This window comes from Leptodactylus fuscus, chromosome 6 (assembly GCF_031893055.1).
Source record: "Leptodactylus fuscus isolate aLepFus1 chromosome 6, aLepFus1.hap2, whole genome shotgun sequence".
In the NCBI taxonomy this organism is placed as follows: Eukaryota; Metazoa; Chordata; class Amphibia; order Anura; family Leptodactylidae; genus Leptodactylus; species Leptodactylus fuscus.
In genome coordinates this window covers 144,557,007-144,578,419 of record NC_134270.1, presented here as the reverse complement: position 1 = coordinate 144,578,419, position 21,413 = coordinate 144,557,007, and the positions used below count along the sequence as shown (strand labels likewise).

General features: G+C 43.5%; 1 protein-coding gene across 1 annotated transcript in view; it reads left to right on the top strand.

Annotated features, from left to right (window-relative positions):
• The window catches only part of VSTM2L (V-set and transmembrane domain containing 2 like), a 58,556-nt gene that overhangs the window by 19,101 nt on the left and 18,042 nt on the right, over positions 1 to 21,413 (top strand). The window lies entirely within an intron of this gene.

The window sequence follows — 21,413 nt, the reverse complement described above, 5'->3', positions numbered from 1 at the left end:
ATTCCTGTGTCTGCACCACGTGACCTAGCTTCCTGCTCTCAGATAGGGGAGAGGAGCTGCTTTCATTTCTTCTGTTCTCCCAGTTATCAGGCTAGCTAATTCATTTGTGTTCATTATGGCAGAGACAGGCAGTCTCTGTATGTAACACAGAATGGAGTTGCTGCTGCCTGTACTTCATAGTCCAATATGGGTGGGCGAAGCTACACGCTAATTTGGGGGCGGAGCTAAACGAAAGGATGCATGTGAAACCCCGCCCACCAAATGATGCAAGAAACCAGGAAGAAAGAAGGTTTTACAGCAGCGAAGACTGGTGAGTATGCGACATGGGAATACCCCTATAATACCACATTTTTTAAGCGGGTTCAGCAATGGAAATCCTTTTCGGACACAGGGCACAGGTGTGTAGCTTTAGACTACCTTTTTGTGACTCGCATGGTTGGGGTCAAAAGGGATTTGTGTGATGTTCATCTTCCATAACGAATCAGAATGGACGAGACAGATTGTAAGTGTGAGGTCTTTCTGTTATTTCTCCCTGTTGGTACATCACATTATTTTGCTTCTTTTTTTTTTTGCAAGCACAGCACCTTTTCTGTTAAAGCGTAAAAGTTTAATAAGGTTGGTCCGTGCGTGTGCTAAAAGAATACGCCGCTCTCCATAGGGCACTACCCCTTTGCTCCAGGGCAATGTAGCTGTGTGTTGGTGACTTGTGGCATGCATTTATTATAACGGACGCCAACATGTGCAGTATGTGCAGTGTGAACTGTGATAGGGTATGCGCTATAGGGTCTCATAGGAGTGGAAGGAAAGTGCAAGAGTGAATGATGGACACCTTGAAGATAAAGCGTACCTCCAGTTATAAACAACATTTCATAACTGAATAGTACAGGAGAGAATAAGAAACTGTAATATATCTTATTAAAGAAATATGTTGTCTTCTCCACTTTTCAGGCAGTTACTTTATCTATATTAGTCTATGAAGAGGGGAGGGGGATGAAAAGACACTCAAATAATTGCTGCAGTTACTCTCTGCTGATCTATGTGCTTTTAACACTGCTAGGTTGTAGATAAGAGGCTTCTAGTGCACAGAACAATACAGTAAATTAATTAACCACCCAACTTTATTATTTTTTTTTACATCAGTGGCATTAAAGGTGTTTTCCAGGGTAAATATTGATGACCTATCATTAGCACAGAGATCGGCAGAGGTCCAATACTGAGGCCTCCCGTCGATCAGTGGTATAAAGAAGTTGCAGTCTATGGGTGAGTGCTGCAGCCTCTTCAGTACTTATCAAGCACAGCACCATGCATTTGTACAGCGCCTATGCTTGGGACTGAGCTGCGATAAGACTCACTGATGCTTCAAACAGCTGATCTGCAGGGGTCCTAAGTGTCCGGCTCCCATTAATCTTCAGTCGATCTAAGGTAACCAATTAAAAATTCCCTTTAACCTAAAAGTGTTTTTCTCACTAGTTGTATAGTTGTAGTTTCTATATTCTTCCTGTGTCTCATGACTTGCTGTAACTTTGTGAACTTCTGGGCCTGTGCTTGTATGCTATACAGCAGCCAATCCGGAAACGCAGAGTAGAGGCGTCATATTAAAAGGCAGTATATCTCTCATTACTTTCATGCCAGCATATTGTAGTGACACACTGATATGTTTCTTATGTCTGGTTAGAACCTACAGATATAGCAATGTTTAACTTGACACCTTGCTCTTATCAAAGCGCAATCAAGTGAAGACACGCCCCAAAGTACCCTCATTTGCATATGCAAAATGCCAATTTACATGAAGATGGGTGAAAGCTGAATAACAGAGGCATATTTGGATACTGTAGAAACATCTCTACAAGGTGCTGGGATTAGGTTTATAACACATTCAATGCTGACCATTTAAGGCTTACGCTCTTTAATGGGTTAATGTCAAGTAAAATTTTGCCACATCTGCACTTATTGTGACATTTACAGTGGATTCATTACAGAACTCGCATCGCACTGTAAGTCAAAGTCTGGGATTTATATGACCTGCAGGCTGCTCCCCCCCGCTCCTGATTGACAGCTTTCTCCTTATTACTATGCATAGGGAGAAAGCTGTTAATCAGCAGCGAGAGGGCAGGGAGGGAGGCCGTCAGGCTCAAAGTGATTGCTGCAACTAATACACTGTAAATTTCACCAAAAGTACTTTACAGGCAGACATAATGCTGAGATCAGCCGCTCTGCCACTGCCTTATGTTGGTATAAAGGTGGTGACAGATTTCCATTAAACTGCAGTCACTGAGGCCAAAGTACTAAGAGACCAACAAAGAAGAAGCAGATAGCAGGTAAGTCCTTACAGATTAGGGGTGGACAATTGTGACCTAAATCACGATTAATCAAGCAATTTACCTTGATTACGATTAATGGAGAAATTTAGGTCATGCCCCTTTTAAACCAAACTCGTTTTACAGTATGAATATGAGTCACAAGACTTGACTTGCAATGATTGTCCAGCAGTCTTGTCGGATCCCAGAATATAATAAGCGGAGACTCAGCACAGGTGATCAAACATGATCAAAACTGTGATCAAAAACTGTGATCAAAACTGTGTTACTCACCTCTCCTGGACTGTGTTACTCACCTCTCCTGGACTGTGTTACTCACCTCTCCTGGACTGTGTTACTCACCTCTCCTGGACTGTGTTACTCACCTCTCCTGGACTGTGTTACTCACCTCTCCTGGACTGTGTTACTCACCTCTTCTGGACTGTGTTACTCACCTCTCCTGGACTGTGTTACTCACCTCTCCTGGAGTGTGTTACTCACCTCTCCTGGACTGTGTTACTCACCTCTCCTGGACTCCAGTGTCACTCCCTGCTGTCTTCCGGTCTTCTGGCTGACGTCATGGACAGCTGATGCCTGCGATTGGGCTGGATTAGCCCGATCCCAGTCAAGAGAACCCTTAGTATTCCCTGTTTCCTTGGGGATCTACTGTCCATACTACGAACAAGTAGGGATGCCTATCATTGTATTCCACCATGATGCAAGGATTCCTGGTTTCCTCAGTGGGTTTGATCTGGGAAATCAAGCCCATATACGGACTGGATTTTTTTAGCCTGGATTTCCATGTGTGCATGGGGCCTGTGGCTACATAGGTTTGTTTTTGCTCCTATTAAAGGCACCTGCATGACACAGTCATTGGTGGAAGCTTTCTTGAGACACATCTTTTTTTTGTGTCCTATTAAATCTAAAGAATTGGGTACAATGGTGCACAATAAAGGTGCAGTGTAGCATGCAACACTCTCCTCTCTATTCATGGTTTGCTGGTGTTGTTAAGAACCATAAAAGAAGAAAATTCCACGTCCTTGTTGTTATTAGTCCTGGTAACACGTCCCCCAGATCCAGTGTGACCGCTCCGCTCTTTCTTCTCTGTTGCTTTGAAGAAGTCGATGACGCTTTACTAATTGGCTCAATGGCACTTAAAGGGCAAACCGTGCCTACTATGTGAAGTGCTCCTCTAGTTACACATAGACACACAAGAGCTATAAGATGTGGAACACAGAACGCCCATGACACCTCGTCTTATTGTTTTTAAGAGGTGCACAGTCATGTTCAGTATGGGAATAGGGAAGATTAGAGGAAAGTGTCTTGTCTTTCAAAAACTGTGCACCAGGACGTTGACCAGTCAATGGTACAGTGTATAGGTAAGATTGCATTGTGCAAAGAAACAATATTGTAATGAGGGTTATCCAGTTTTTACTGTGTACTTAGAATAGGCCAGCAATGTTACATCTGTAAGGGTCTGATGCCTGGGACCCCCAAAGATCAGCTATACCAGAGCAGAGCGTGTTCCATTGTGAGGCGCTGTGCACTGAAGTCTAATAAACATTAACAAGAGTGTATTCTCTAGCACACAAAGAGTTAAACTCTACTGACATCACACTTCTATATTTTGGGAACATGATTGCGGTTAGAGTACACCATTTTAGAAATCTCCTTACATAGCAACAAGATGGAAGGTAACACCCCCTCTCATGAATATAAATGAGTAAGAAATACTCATGTCTGGGTCTGTCGTTGGGAAGACCAGGGTGGGTGGTCCAGGCAGGTGGTCAGTCATGGAGGACATCGTGACCAGCCCAGGTCCATCAACCAGATGACAAGTATGAACCACAGGATATCCAGATGAAAAACTTTAACTTCTCTGAAGATGTAAGCTATTGAGACATTGACTGATATTTCTGTTATTTTGGACATTTTCCTTGTTGCTGTGTTTTCCTTCAAGACTTTAATTAAACCCTACACTGATTCATAACAAGCTGACTCCTCCCATCGCGATAAGGCCTATAACACGTGGTCACAAGTTTCACCGTATTACAGAGGCGAGCCCAGCACGGTAGTTTTTTTTCCTGTTTTTCTTGTTCCGTTCCCTTGCAAGATAAAGGATATTGTCGAATTTTCGTTCACTTGCAATAAGGGGGAAGAGAGGAGTATTTTGCAAAGTATTATAAATTGCAAGTTTCACAGGAAAACTTCGAAAAGAACCTAGGAAGTAAGGTCTCATATGCACTGCAATTACAGAATATTTTTAACAGAGAGCTGTCTTGGTACAGCTGATCTGAGAGTTCTGGGTGTTGAACCCCCACAGATAGATAGGTTAGGGTCACCTGAATGTCATGGTGTTTTTCCCACGTGCAATGAGCTCTTTGGAGCAATGAGGGTGCTGCTAAGAGTAACACCATCATTGCTCCAAAGAGCTCACTTGCATATTGACGACAACAGCGATATTCTGGCAACTACGGCAGCGATTGTGATTGTGTGAGTCAGGTGACTCTAACCTATCTATGGGGCTGTGTTGATATGATGGGTCCTGGTGATAGACTCCCTTTAACACTGACTCGCTCTTATTACTGATCGGCGGAGGTCCCGGGGGGTTAGTCTGCCACCAATGACATATTAATAGCATATTTTAACATTTCAGGTTTTATCAAATATTTTAAGCCTTGATGTGATAAATATTCTAATCACTCAATCCTGATGAAGCTGCCAAAATCTAATCCTTAGCATTTTTAGCCATTTATGTCTTTAGTTGGAGTTCATTTTCTAAAGCGATGCTTGAAGGAATGGTAATGGATTGAAGAAGACAGACACCATGAATTAAAGAAACACTATTGTGTAAACCGTGCCCACATCCAGAGCACCTTGTGTGCATAGCCTTGTCACCAGTCTGTCTTCAATAAAAAAAAAATCAATTCTGCAGTAAGAACAAGGCAGTTTCTAGACAATCCGACTCTTAATGAAAAACTTGAAAATGTCACTTAAAGGATAAGTTGACCTTTACAGTCTTCTTAAAGTAAAACAGCAAAATAAACCCAAAGGGTAATTTTTAATTTCAGGATCCTTTTCTCCCACGTTACACTTGGTTGGATACAGTTTGGCGCATAGTTACCTGTATATGAAGATCATAATTTTTAATGATGCATAGCTTATGTGTAGTCCACAGTGTATGGTGGATTCCCAGGGCACCTGATATCGGTATGGTTTCCTAACTCGCATTACACTATATAAATCGACTTTGTTTCATTTTTCTTCTTTGTCTGCTTGATATATAATTTATTCTTGTTTCATCTGTAACTATGCATCCTATGGCCCCATTCACATGACCGAATGTGCTGTTCTCTGTTCCGTTCCTATGATTATAGAGCACCATGACTTCCGTCCGACATTGATTTCAAGATGGAGCTCTGTGACGTTGGAACGGAAGAGAATCCCATATCGAAATCAATGCCAGATGGATGGCCCTCGCATTATACTCAGAGTCATCTGAGTACATTCTGCTATAAAATTGCCCCCTACCCCATCACCTGCACACTCAATTGTGCGCACCAGACCTGCCCCCAACAAAGGTCCACGTTGTTATGAACTGATATTAATAGGCCTTTCTCGTTTCCCATATTAAGGATTACCTGAAAGTGGACGTCCAGTCATAAAAGGCAAAATTATATTTGCATCAGTGCTGATAGATTTTGCTCCAGTTATTGCCCTTGAATACTTTGTAGCTGTACTGTGATCTGTGACTACTTCTCAGCATCAGTGTCTACAGAGAGTCTGTGGTAGTCTGAGACACACCCCCTGTGTCGTCATTGGTTCAGATTGCTGTTCTCTTCCTCCTCCTACAGCTCTGTCTTCCTCTGATTGGCTACTGTGTATAAGTGCAAGTCGATAGGCTCCGCAGTAAGTCAGAGCATGGAGAGATGATTTCGAATACAGCAAAAACAGAACGATTATCAAGTACAGATTACTAAATAACCAAGAGACAAATAGGATTATCAGGTAATTGTCACATATGTGCTGAGGCTAATGAGTCTTAGTTAATGGGAGCCTGGAGAGACTCCTTAGTATGTGAAAAGAAAATCGTTCCGGTTCATTAAAGTGTTTGTCACAATCAGTCACAGTCTACTAATATTCAGACAATATAATTCAGATGTCTCTGAACAGTATCAAAACCTTCCAGTGGCCATCACAGTACTTGCAACGGTGCGACATTGTAGTGGCATTTATACTGTACACCAACTGCCAGTATCCCAGTCATGGCAGAGTGTTAGGATTGTCATAGAACGTGACTTTAAGGAGGACCTTTCACCACCTCCAACTCATTGTATTCTTTAATAAGCACTAATCCCCTGATTCTGGCACAGTTGGAATTTTTTCTCTAGCCCTCACCATTCCTGAGAACTTGGCGGTGTTAGCTCAGCACATATAAGCCTTCTGCTGTAGGTGGGCGGTCCCTGTCTGTCTCCTCCAGTATAGGACTGCCCACCTGACAGTAATAAGCCTAATTAGCATATTAGGTGCTGCAATTAACAGGAGTGATTTCTCAGGAATGGTAGGGGCTAGAGAAAAAATTCCAACTGCGCCAGAATCAGTGGAGCAGCAGCTATTGAAGGAGTTGGGTTGGAAGTGGCGGTGAAAGGCATAAAAACCCCATTATAAAGTAGTGGGCAACCCTGTCCAATTTGTTGGTAGGCGTTATCAAACTAATTCTAATACAATTATCAGTTTAAAAATTTCGTTGCTTATTTTGGTATGTTTTGCTACACAATTGGCACAAAAATTTTGCTACAATAATTTAGGGTTTCCAAAAAAATGGAGCTAAAAATTTTTCAAAAATCCATTTATTCAATGAAGAGTAAGGATAATATTAAATGCTATCTATCCAGGGGTAGCTGTTGCTTTCGGGCCCTTGACTCTGGGGGGCCCCAAAGTTCCCTTTGCAACATAAATATTCTAAAAGGGACCAGACAGGAATGGGGCTTCATTACCTATTTTTTAATGGGGCTCAGGAGCTTCAAGTTATGACCTTCTGTCTAGCCTATCTATCTATCTATCTATCTATCTATCTATCTGTCCATCCACCCTTAGCAGGGAGTATAATAGACTTTGGCACAGTTGGGGTTAATTTGGAACGTATCGTCCAGGCTGTCTCTATAAAATCCTCACATCTGGGCGCTGCAAGCTAATTAGACAGCTAAATATTAATTAGCAGGCTATTAAGGAGACGCTGCAACCTAATGAACTTGTGATGGCTCATTTGCAGAGCACTGATAGGAGGGTTATCAGACACAAGTTCCTGTAGGGGGTTCTGTATCACTCATGGGGGGACTCATTAGAAGGTAGCTTGAAGATAATGCCCTAACACGCGGGTCATAGCTGGTGGACACTGGGTGATGGATAAAACAGAATTTCCGAGACAGGATCTCATCCGGATACAAGTCATGCTTGCACCGAAGGACTGTGTCATTATGTCTGCCTCAGACCTTTCTTCTTCATTCTTTTCTTCTTTTGTCTCTGCTTCTTTCCTGTCTGTATGACCATCATCAATCATGTGCCATCCGCCTCCCTCCATGTCTGTTGCTCTTGGGTATATAGACAGTGTTGATCTCTTATTAATGTGTGAGGATCCCGGTATTATGTTAATTACTTACCAGCGGTTGAGACCCTGCATGTGGCGGAGAAAATCCATCTCCTATAAGGGCAGCCTTGGCTCCGAGCTCCATTATGACACGTTTAGTCAGTCTAATGATGCTTCATCCTTCTCTCCAGCTTGTGCTAGTTTTAGGTTTATCCTCCTATTCAGTGGCGTAACTAGGAATGGCGGGGCCCCGTGGCGAACTTTTGACATGGGCCCCCCGACCGACACCGAAGACCTCGACCGGCCCCTCCTACGCATTCCTGCATGTTCTATTATGCCCCATAGTGGCCCCTGCACACAGTATTATCCCCCATAGTAGCCCCTGCACAGAGTATTATGTCCCTTAGTGGCCCCTGCACACAGTATTATCCCCCATAGTGGCCTCTGCACACAGTATTGTCCCCCATATTAGCCCCTGCACAGAGTATTATGCCCCATAGTGGCCCCTGCACACAGTATTATATCCCATAGTGGCCCCTGCACACAGTATTATCCCCCATAGTAGCCCCTGCACACAGTATTATCCCCCATAGTGGCCCCTGCACACAGTATTATCCCCCATAGTGGCCCCTGCACACAGTATTATATCCCATAGTGGCCCCTACACACAGTATTATCCCCCATAGTGGCCCCTGCACACAGTATTATCCCCCATAGTGGCCCCTGCACACAGTATTATATCCCATAGTGGCCCCTGTACACAGTATTATCCCCCATAGTGGCCCCTGCACACAGTATTATATCCCATAGTGGCCCCTGTACACAGTATTATGTCCCACTGTGGACACTCATAAAGAATTATTATACTCTGGGGCCTTTTCAGACCCCAGAGTATAATAATCGGAGACCCGGGGGAATAAAAACATAAAAAACTACAGTTACTTACCTGTCCCCGGCTCCTGCACTGTGTTCTCTGCTGCCGTCCTTCTTCTATGACGTCGGACGTCACATGACCCGGGACGCAGGCCGGGTTCATGTGACGTCAGGAAGGAGGCCTGGCAGGATCGTGGAGAGGTAAGTAACAGTGTTTTTTATGTTTCTTACCTCTCCCGGTCCGCCAATCATTATACTTGGGGGTCTGAAAAGACCCCCGAGTATAATGATAGCAGCGGTAGCGGCTGTCACCGGGCCACCAATGTCCCGGGTCCTGTGGCAGCTGCCTCTGCTGCTATGGCGGTAGTTACGCCACTGCTCCTATTATACTTTCTATGTAGCAAAGGCTCTACAACTTATTTCATTTAATCTTTAATAGAATTTCCAAAATTCATTGGTGTCCGTAATTATTCTAAATTGTAGATATATTCAATTACAAAAAATATAAATATTATCTTTTCATTAATAGTTAATATAATATGGTAGAAAATGTGGAACATTATAGCAAAATCTGTTCCACTGAGTGTCCCCAAGTGGGGTTTATTGCCCTGCGTAAAGGGGTTTTCTGGCCCCAGGATGGTTTATTTATACTGATGACCTATCCATGGGATCGGTGGAGTCCCCATACCGATCAGCTGATCTGGCTGCCTCATGGCATTGAAAGCACTAAACAGTGTCAGAAGTCAGCTCTCGGACTATTCGGGTAAGACTAGGTTCACACCTGTGTCGGAGACTCCACTGTTGTGTCTTCCAAGACCGCCGGTTTCTGTTATAGTCGGTGGGGTTCCTTGGGCTTCTTTGGTGTCCACTATTTTAATGGTCCATTTATGCGTTCTTCTGGTTCTCAAACGGACAGAAGAATGGACACCTGCTACTAGTGTGAACCTAGCATGCACAGAACTTAAGTATCCTGACACTATATAGTGGATGAAGCTGTTACTTGTATAGGGGCAGAGCTGCTTCTGGTATTGGGTGGGGTCTGGGTTTTGGACCCCCACTTATCAGATACTTATCACGATCTAGCGTGTAGGGCATCCATGCATAAAAAAAACACCCTGTGATGGCAAATTCCTTTAACTCTACTCCAATTTAGTGGACTCCATTTTCTATCCTGTAGGGTTTCAGCTCCATAGGGTAGTATGGTACACAGGGCAGCGGCTAACAATGTTTCCCCGCACTGCTTGGATCCTGGGTTTGAGTATGACCAAGATCAACATCTACATGGAGTTTTTAAGTTCTATCTGTGCTTGTATCCCTCTACTCCAGTTTATGCCCATAGTCAAAAAACCTACTGATAGGTTAGAGGTTAGTCGGCTTCTGTATGTGTAAGATTAGAATGTACAATGTATTAGTAAATACCAAATGGCCAACCAAGTCACCTGTATAATCTTGTCAAATCATCTTGGACCTTCTGATTGCAGATACCTAACTCTAGTTTGGATATACCATATACCCCTCCCGGGGCACATCTTGCCTCATGTGGCAGCTTGTTAGGGGGATATGTGAGTCCCATCCAGTGGACTTCCATTGAAATAGTCAAGACCTATTAGTACCTGGGTGTGCTGCTCAATAATAAGCTGGACTGGGCCGATCACCTGTATGCACTGCACAGAAAGGGTCACAGTAGTCTCTACCTGCTCAGGAGGCTGAGGGCCTTTGGTGTCCAGGGGGAACTTCTTAGGGCCTTTATCAATTCTGTAATGGCATCAGCCATCTTTTTTGGAATGGCCTGCTGGGGGGAGTAGCATATCAGCCAGGGATAGAAATACACTTGACAGGCTGATTAGAGGGGCCAGCTCTGTCCTGGGGGGCCCACTGGACCCAGTAGAGGTGATGGGTGACAGAAGGACACTGCCCATGGTGAGCTCCACGCTGGAGAATAACTCCCATCCCATGTATGAGACCGTGACAGCACTGGGCAGTACTATCAGTGACCGACTGCTTCACCCCAAGTGTAAGAAGGAGCTATCGGAGGTCCTTCCTCCCAACCGCGGTCAAGCTGTATAATAAACATCAGGATAAGCGAAGACACTCCGCACAGAGAACTAAATGATCCTGAAGTCTTCTTTTCTTCTTAGTTGCTAGGACTCCTAGTATCTTTTCTATCTGCTATGAGCTTGTATGTGTTCTTTCTTATAATATATTACTGTATATATCCATACTGCTGTAACACACTGAATTTCCCCATGGTGGGACTATTAAAGGATTATCTTATCTTATTTTAGGACAGTCCTAGCTGAGTGCAGACACAGAAGACCTTCATATGACAGATAATCATCTCATATTTTTTATACAATACTATACTCTTATGGTTTGTTACTTGTATTAGATACGCTGCAGATTTTCTATCCAGGTTTGTGGCCAAAATAGTTCTAGCATAAAAAATTTGCAGCACAGTGATTGAAATTTTAATAAATCTCATCCATACGCTGCAAAAAAAAAATTTGCATGGAAATTGAAATGCGGTGCAGGTTTTCACTGCTTTGCAAAAGGGTGAAATCTGCTGACAAAATCTGCATGTAAAAATGTGAATTTCACATGATCCATGCGGACCTGCCCTTAGGCTGTGTTAGGGCTCCTTCCATCAGGTATGCATAGCTTTTTTATGGTCCGATTAATTCAGTATTCTATGGTATCCTTTCCAGTAAAAAGAATAAAGTCAATGGAGTCATTCGGGATGTTACCCACATGAATCCCTCATTGCTCCGGTAATAACACATGTAACAAGTCAACTTGTTGTGCGACATACGCAGTATATACTGGGTCGTATAAAAACTATGGGGGGTAAACAGATGTGTTAAAGGGGCTGTACAATTTTCAGCAGAGGGCGGCACAAAAATGCGATTATTTAACGCAGGTGGAATAAATAGTCACAAATCAATGATTTTTTTAAATAATTATTTTACATAAATTTTGTAGATTTGAGGAATCCCCCTCAGTATATTTTTGTCATTTTGTTCTAAACACACTGTAGGCAAGGCAGCTCGGTAGCAGCAATGGTGTGGACCCAACCAATCTGAGACAGGGATGCAATATCTGGTGCAAACAGGTTTATTTAGAAAAAAATGACAAAATAAATAAACCTTCACGTCAGGCACAAAAAGTCAGCCAAATAAAATACAGTATTAACTTCAGGCAAAAAATGAGCAACAAAACCCTGCTCATCCGAGCACTAACTAAACAATAAGTACTAACTGTACAGGTGGCTTACTAGCAGCCACACGAATCAACAAAAATAGCAATGACTCTCAGGGTGTCAGGACAGACGCAGGCGCCTCCTCTCGATCCCAGGATCTGTTCTGAAGTGCAGGCCCTGCAGCCTTTTATGGCCCAGTAATGAACCCAAGACCCACACCTGGGGCTGAGGACTATGTAAGACCCACCCTGGACCACACATAAGTCAGAAACCTGGGTCTGATATATCGTGACTCCAGCACTCTGCCTGTCTCTACTTTCTCACAACATCTAGAACAATTTCCGATGGTAGAAGAAGTCTTTTAAGATGGAAGACACTTCTTCAATGGCTGTTGGTCAATGCTCGGTTCACAACCAATTCCTCCCGAACCTTTTCCTTCCTACATTACGCATGCACAGTAAGCTCGGCTGAGTCTGCATGTGTTGTAACTAGGAAGTGCGCCGCTACCAGACTCCTCTGCTCTCAGAACAAAAGGATTGGCCATGTAAGATTCAACATACACAATACTTCCTTGCCCTGAATGACTTGTAAGCTCCCATACACATTGGATTGGCCCCGCTGACGCAAATCTAATGCGTATGGTTACCGTAAGTCATATTGTCATTTCTACAAATTATATTAGTCATTGTACAGTAATGCGTCTGCGGCAAAGCGTGTAACATCTGTGCATACACATACAATGACGCATGTTACTAAATGTCGGAGCGGTGAACCATTAGTGTTGCTAGGTTACTGGATGTTTTTATAGAGTTCGCCAAATTTACTATTATACATTCTTTTTTGTACATTGCGAGAAGGAGTTCATATAAGGGCAAGAGAATCCTGCGCATTATTAAGGTGTAAATGTGTCAGCGTCCTGTTCTGTATTGCTATTATGACGCACATCTATAGTCCTCTCCGAGACGTACAGACAGACTTACAATTCCTCTTATCTTAGATTGCTCAATATGCGGGGTATATACAGTACTGAATTTAAGGAAACAATGGTGTCTTAGGCTAGGTTCACACTACCATTATTTAAAGGGATCCTATCATTAAAATGCAATTTTTTTCTGACTAACACGTAGGAATAGCTTTAAGAAAGTCTATTCTTCAACTACCTTTAGATGTCTTCTCCGCGCCACCGTTCGGTATAAATCCCGGTTTTCGTTGGTATGCAAATTAGTTCTCTCGCAGCACTGGGGGCGGTCCTCAGCGCTCAAACAGCACTGGAGGTGTCCCCAATGCTGCCAGAGAACTCTCATCTATCTTCCTCTGGAACGCCCTCTCCCTGCGTCTTCTTCCAGCGCTGGGATTCAAACTTCTACGCACGTGCAGTCAGCTCTGCCGTCAGGCCTCATGTAGAGCTGACTGCACATGCGGGCGGCCATTTTTTTTTGTGGCTGCTTACACCAAGCCCATGCCTTTCACTTTTACTCTTGCGAAAAATGTTGCAGGTGTCAAAAAAAGTACTTAAATAAATATTGTGTTTGTGCTGAATGCCATTATCAATGCAACCATACCAGAAAACCCAGTATTTTCTGCAGACGGAGGCCTTCTTCAGGCTAGGCTTTGTTTACATCCTTCTCATGGGCACCAGGGGGCTTCAGAGTGCTGGGTACAGTCCCTTATGTAGAGGTGTAGCTAGGAATTCAGCACAAGAAGGGAAAACATATCCAAGTGTGGCCCCAATATTACCATCATACAGTGACCATGTAGTGGTAGATACCGGCTCTATACAAAGCCCTGGAGACCATCACTGAGTGAATACAGTGCAGGAAAAATTTTGTTGCTTACAGGTGACGCCTCTGGCTAATCGTTCACATTTCCTCCTCTTCCTTCTGGACCGACATGAGGACCTTTCATGTCCCCTAACATTGGCGGGGTTTTATACTGCTGCAAACAGTACATTGATCTGAATTTAGCACACTGTCAGTTTTCCTGGCATCTTCCTCAGTTGCAGAGATATCCCGAGCCAGTATTACAGCTCAGCGTAATGGATTTGCGGCGATGGTAAACATCTATAGTCTTGTACTGTCGGGGGGGCGTTCCTTGCCAGTGATGGCGCTGAGCTGTAATGTCCTTCTAACAGTGCAGGAATATCGTTAGCCAAAATTGACATCACCGATATCTCTATAACCATGACACATACCTGCAAAAATGGCAGGGTGCTGAATTCCACATACCCCAATAGTCCCCCCCAAACACACAAGTAACAGCGCCCCCCAACACACACACACACACGTAATAGTCTTCTCCTTTATGTTGGGGATAGCTATTACCTGGGGGCACTATTACTTATGTGGGAGGAGATTGTTACCTGGGGGGCACTATTACAGCAACAGTGCCCCCCACAGGTATTATCCCCACACACATAAGTAATTAAGTTATAGTATTATTTATGTATAGGGGGCATTACTTGTGGGGGGCACTATTACTGTAATATTCCCCCATATAAGTAACACTATTTTTTATGTGTGTGGGGGCACTATTACTGTAATAGTGCCTCTCTCCCCAGATGGTAGCGCTCCCCAACATGCCTTCATTAACATGTCCCCTGCATTGTTAAACTGTATAGGTATCCTTCTTGTACCTACCTATGACTGATGTGGCGGTTGGAAGCCGCTCTTGTACGCATTCTGTGTGCACTCCCAATCCTCCTCCCGGGTCCCCTGTCTATTCCTTTATAGTTCTGCAAGACGTGGGACGAGAATAGAAGGTACACACAGTCTGTACAAGAGCAGCTTCCATTTATTTCAACTGTATTGGCATTAGTAATTGAAATTGCTACTTTGTGGTGGGCCCCCCAAGGTCATAGGGCCCGCAGCTGCCACCCCCTCTGCCCCTTACGCCTCTACCCTTATGTCATTACACATAATCGCACTGCGTTTGTGAAATTTGTTGGTAACGCAACCAACCCCTTTAACTCTTGCAGCTCTGTCATTGCCTAAATAGATATGCATAGACATCATTGTATATAACATTGGTCAGCTGTTATCTAATCTGTAAAATTTCCCCTATAAGACTATGAATCCTGTGACCTTGGCTGTACATAAGTTTTCTCCAAAATTCTAAAACAGATTGTATCATAGGGAACCGAAATAATGAACCCTTGACCCATTATTGGTGCAGATGCTGAATTAGGATGGGGCTGTATGAGGCCAGGCAGCTTATTGAAGCCTGTGCGTGTACGAGTCTGACCTGCCCTGACGTAAATTCCATTTTCTCCGTCCTCCTTCAGTCTAATTACATTTCCTTTCTTTTGTATTTTGCCTTCCCTTGTTCTTGTCTTCTGCGGCTCCTTTTTTTCTCATTCCATCCCTTCGTCTCATGAGCAGTCCCTCTCGGTAATAGGTTGTGAAGTCCCTGCATGGACCCGCTTCTGTCTCTGTTCTCCTGTCACATTGTTTTTTTCCTCTAAATCTCCCTGGATATGTAATTCCGTAGCTGTCTCTTCCAATCTTCCAGCTGCTGCTCTGAAGTGCGCTCTCGCCTCTCCTTCACCTTCCTTCTCTCTCTTTTCTCCTGTCTACCTTCCTTAATCTCCCCTCTGCCTCACTAACCTTTACTGCTTCCCCCCTTACTTCATCTTCTTCTCCATCTGCCTCACAATTCCTTCACCCCTCAACCTCTGCCATTCTCTTCTGCTCATTACGTTTTTTTTTCACGGCTTGTTTGCTGTTTTTATCAAGCCGTTCTTTCGCTGTCTTGACACGTTATAGTAATTCTCCTTAAATTCCTTCACTTTTTCCATTTCTATGTTGTTTTTTTCATTTACTTGGAACATTTTAAGTATATTTCCATCACTTTTCATGACGCAATACATTTTTATCAGGGACACTGGCACAAAAGCACAGGCCGGGCAAACAATCATGCCAGCTTTCATTTGGCTATACATCAAGGGCCATTGGCTGCGGTCTTCAGTTATTAAATGAAGGTCTAGAAGCTTACCGAGACTGCCGGGCCGGCTTTAACATTGACTTGGAGCAATGGACGAGACCTTTTCCGTGCGCAGCCACTACCTGTCACAGCCCTTCTGGCAAATGTCAGACTTACACTGTTACATTATGAATACAAGAAGCAAATTCATCTTGGAAAACATTGCATACATATGTGTATAGCTCCAAGGCCGTGGACCCTTAGTTCTCCAGGGAGTAAATATATGTAAAAGAACTGCGCACTAGATATAATATATTTTCAAGTGCTGGTGGGAGGAGGGTGAAGGGAGCAACATTTTTAACTTGTCGTGAATAAAAATATTGAGGCTGTGCCTCCCTCAGCTTTGGTGCTCAAGCTTGACTAATAATCCAACCCATTTTAGGAAATGATTTATTAACCATAGTTTAGTAATCATAGAGAACACCTACATGATAATCTTAAAGGGGGTCTGTCACCAAGTACAAAATGCCAAATGACAAAGCTCATTTGATTCTTGTTGTTCCCCTGATCAATTTGGCGTTTGTTTTATTCAAATCGGCCCATCCATTCAAAAGATATGTCCTGTGAAAGTTTACATATAAATTAACTCCTGTTCTGCAGGTGGGCGGGGACTCCACTTGGTGAATAATAAATAGTTTACACATAACCTTCTGGGGGTCATATCTTTGGAATGGGTGGACGGATTTGAAAAAAACAAACACCAAATTGATCAGGGGAACAGCGAGAATCAAATGATATTTGTCATTTAGTGTTTTGTACTTGGTGACAGGTCCCCTTTAAAGCAATTGGCTGGTGAAGGAAACCATTGTGGAAAAGTTGCTTTATTTTTGTTTCAGATTTTGCTGTGGTTTTTTTGACCCAAACCCAGGAGTGACTAGGAAAGGAAAGTATTCATACTAAAAAAAAATGCTGAATAATCTTCAATAAAACGGAGCTTTTCCCACAATGTTGGGCCTTAGCCACACTGTATTTCTAAGTTAAAGGGGTTTACCAGTTTAGAAAAAAAAAGTGTCCCATTAGGGAATTCTAAGTATGGGAGGTCCTCTTCTCAGGTTCCTTAGAGTGTCCTTCTGGCTGGAGGACCGGTCCTGTCCAACCCATTGATGTGAATAGGCACTGTAATGTTTTATTTTCCCTGTGATGGTGCTATAGGGAAATGAAAACTTATGTCAGGGTTCCTCCAGATTTCTGTTGATCACTGGGGGCCCCATTGAGGCAGTTTATTGATGGACAACCTCTTAAAGAGACAGTTTCCTGTTCAAGACCCTCATCCATTAGTTACAACATACAATGACTTCAAAGAATGGTTTTCGGTTTAGAGGACTCTTTGGCATGGATTATAGTGACAGACTGTTAGTTTCAATGAAAATTGTAGTGGCAGCATGGAAATTTAACACTTTGTAACACTTTGTGAGGGGATGGGTTACACTATAATTTATTTGTCATAAGGGTACCCTTCGAACAAAATCAACTTTTCCAAGGTGGGCAATTCATTTAAAGGGGCTTTTCAGTATGTACATACTGAGACTTAGCTATTATTGGACTGGCTGTGCCATAAATAAAGGCCAATAATTTGGGAAACACTTAAAGGGGTATTCCCATGACGCTTGTTCACTAACCTGCAGGCTGTTGTGCTCTCTTCACTTCCTGCTTTTCTCGGCACATAGGTGGGCGGGGTTTCACTTGCACGGGATTGGTTGTAAATGAATTACGACAGTGTGAAGCTGATGTAGCAGAGCTGGATTTGAGTCAGTTTGCATTACATACAGAGGTAATGGACTCCCTATCTCAGCCCTTATCAGCCAAATTCAATTAAACCGACTGATAAGAGCTCAGAAATCCCAGAGCTCTCACCTCCCCTATCTGTGTCATTTAAGTAGCGGAGCTTCTCAAACAGCTCAGAGCTGCTCCCAGCCCCTCCCCTCCCCCTGAGAGCAGGCAGCTACATCACTTGACAAATGAGCAGATAATCCCAAGGGCCATAGAAACGGAGTGTAAACAATGAAGTGAATAAATTAAGATAGTGGACAAACAAAGCAGTTTTGATAAAGCAATGCATTTAGGAAAAGTCTTAAATCCACATAAACTAGCAGTATAGATAAGATCCTTGTGATGGGACAACCCCTTTAAAATTGTCCTTTCCGGCCACCATTCATGTCATGTCTATGGACTGTAATATCACTACAGGGGCAGGTTTTTTCAAGTAGCCAGATAATGGAAACTTCCATAGATATAGAAAACCAACTTGAAAATGTAGATGCCAATTCTAAGCACAATGTCTGACTAGCTCCTGAGATTTGTTCAGCCTTGCCTTGAGGTAAGACAAAGATTTCCTTGAGATTTCATAAGCTTCTGAATATTGCTCACATAATTCAATATGTGGTCCTAGTTCTCTGACTGCACTTACATCCTTGCTGTAGGATAGCGGAAGGTTGTTCCAATTTCAGTTCAGATAGGGTTGGATGTGAAAGGGTTTTTAAATAGGCTGTCCAGATTCTACTATTAATGCCTTATTCTTAGGATAGCCCATCAATTTTAGATCTATGGGGAGTCTGAGACCTGGGACCCCCGCAGATCTGCTGTTTGGGGACATTGCAGTAATATTTGCAGCACTGCTTACTTGCGGGGTTTTAGTAATGCAGCATTATCTCATAGACTTCAGTGCTACAGTAGGGCAAGTAAGCAGAGTGGCTACCAGCATGTAAACATTACCGGGAGCCTTACTGTGTCCCAAATAGCAGATCTGCAGGTGTCTTAGGCCCAGTTCCCCACTTGGGGACCCCCCGAACAGAAACCTAATCCGCATAAAAAAGCAGTTACCTTAGGAAACCCTTGGCCCACATAGACTCTAATGGGGTCTGTGTGGTTTCCACTTGGAGGGGAACTGAATGGTTCGAACCCAGATGTGAACCGGGCCTTAGCAGTTGGACCCTAGCAGATCTAATTCAGGCGACCTATCCTATGCATAGCTTAGTAATATTAAAAACTGGATAACTCCTTTAAGCTTTCATTACTATACAGAGCTAGATGAAGCAAGTCTGACTCCTGGAACAGACTGACTCTTTTATCAGGAGTTGCCTCTTCTTGGATCAGTCATGTCACATCCATTAGTCACATGACTATTCTGCAGCTTAGTCCCATTTACGTGAGATTGAACTGCAATACCAAGAACAGCCACTATACAATGAAGGGCACTGCAGACCTCACTGATCTGATATTGATATCTAAAGTGGTGTTTCGGCAGACACCGCACCCCCTTTGTTGTTTACCAGGTACAGGTTTGTACATTTAGCAGTGGTTATACTCGGTGTTACAGCTTGATATCGCCGCATTACATAGAAATGAATGGCACCGAGTATAATACCAGACACAGTCTCTACTAAACATACAAGGTGGTGCTTGGGAAACAATGACATAGTGCTCACTCTGATTGCGGTGCCAAGTTTTGGACCCCAACAGTCTATTATGGGGGATCCTTATAATAATACATTATCTTTAATATCTCAGACAGCTGTATGTTTTTTGGGGGTTTTGTGGCTGAGGCCCCAGGTTGTAGAAATGCAGATTTTTTTTATTGCAGATTTTTCTGCGTTTTTTTGAGCCAAAGCCAAGAATGGCTACAAAAGGAATGGGGAATATATAAGAAGTTCTTCTACTTCTACCTTCTGCTCAATACACTCTTGGCTTCGGCTCATAAAAGCGTGGCAAAATCTGCACAAAAAAACCCGGCGTTTTCGCAACGTGGGGCCTCAACCTAAAGGAACTCAGAGAGCGTTAAAATAATTAAAGTACGGTAATACTCCCGGTCTTATAATATTTCTCTGTGTAGACTGAACCGTAGGTGGCATGTTATAGAGCAGGAGGAGATGAGCAGATTGATATATAGTTTTATTGGAATAGATTTGGTAGAATAGTTAGGCTTAGGAGTTCTATCTCATAGCTGTATACTCAGATAGGGAAGGGTGTACATCACTGATAGGACCGCCCACTGGACTCCTAAGCCTACAAAGAGCAGGCATCTAATAATGAATACATATATTGGAATTCTGTTTTAGGTATTTAGGATATTTTTCTAGTGTAGGGTAAACCGAGACAAGACCTTACAAACTCCACACAGACTGGATTTGAACCCAGGGCCCCAGAACTACTATCTAGCACAGTCACTGACTACAAACTCCATTTCCCCGTTGTCTACCTTCACCTTTTCCGTCCGTGCTGCAAGCTATTAATCTGCCGCCGTCACATCACCCTCTGCTTGTGGTATTGCAGGCTATAATGTCTGATCTGTTGCTTTACCGCTCTGCAGACACTTCTACTTTCCTCTCCATCACTCTGGCTCTCTCCATATCGCTCTCTCCATCTATCGCTCTCCCCCTTCTCCCCATGCTGCAGGCTGTTCCCCCCTCTGCATGTATCAGCTTTTTACGGCTCTGTTGACAGATGGTGCGCTGCGGCCCTTGAAGGGAAACTAAATACTACAGCTAAGGAGCCAGAGACAGGGGGGGAGAAACAGAGGGGAGGTAGGAGAGAAAAAAGGATGGTATGGCGGAAAGGTGGGAACAGGTGTGTAGGGAAAATCGGGAATACAGGCCAATATGTTGTATGGCCGACCCCCGTGTATAAAGAGCATTATCCATGTAATGATGAGATCAATACATTCTGCGCAAATCTGACAGTAACACATGGCTATGGTTAGGAGGATTCCTATTAGCACGCCATCTATTCATGCATGGGGAATCTGTGCTTACCATGGATGCAGCAGAGCAGGGCGGTACGCCGCAGCAAATGTAAAATTAGTCCAGCCATAATGATATGCTTATACAGTATGGGCACAGACGCTCGCCAGCCAGAAGCTACTCACTAAAGATAAAAAAGTGGCCATTAAGCTTTATAGTGAATCTTGTTGTGTACCCTGCCGGCTGGAGTCGTAACATTTTATGATAGATTAATCGAAATGTTCCACTATGTTGTTGGTCAGTCTATGATCATTAACAGATGATGCCGACAGTTTCATATACAACCCGTATGTTCGGTGCGCCGCGGCGGGAATGATTAGTGTCTTAGAATTATATACGCTCTGCCACAGTTCTAGTAAACATGGACGTACAAGGAGGATCTAAGTGGTCGCCCAGACTAAGTTTCATGGAACTGTTGATGGATCCTAGTGGAATCTGCCAACAGAAACATGATTACGCTAAAATAATATATCGTTCTAGTAATCTACTTGAATTAGGGTCATGGGTGCTCGGTCACATGGCTGATGTTGAAAGGGTTTTCCAAGTGGCCCAAGATGATAAAAAAAAGTGGTAAAGATTATAGAGATGAGCGAGTACGCACCCATAGCATGCACCCATAGGAATGAATGGAAGCGGCCGGCATGCAGACTTTGCCGGCGGCCGGCCGCTTAACCTCCTGCGTGCCGGCTGCGTTCATTCATTCCTATGGGTGCGTGCTATTCGAAACGGGAGTTTCGAATAGTACT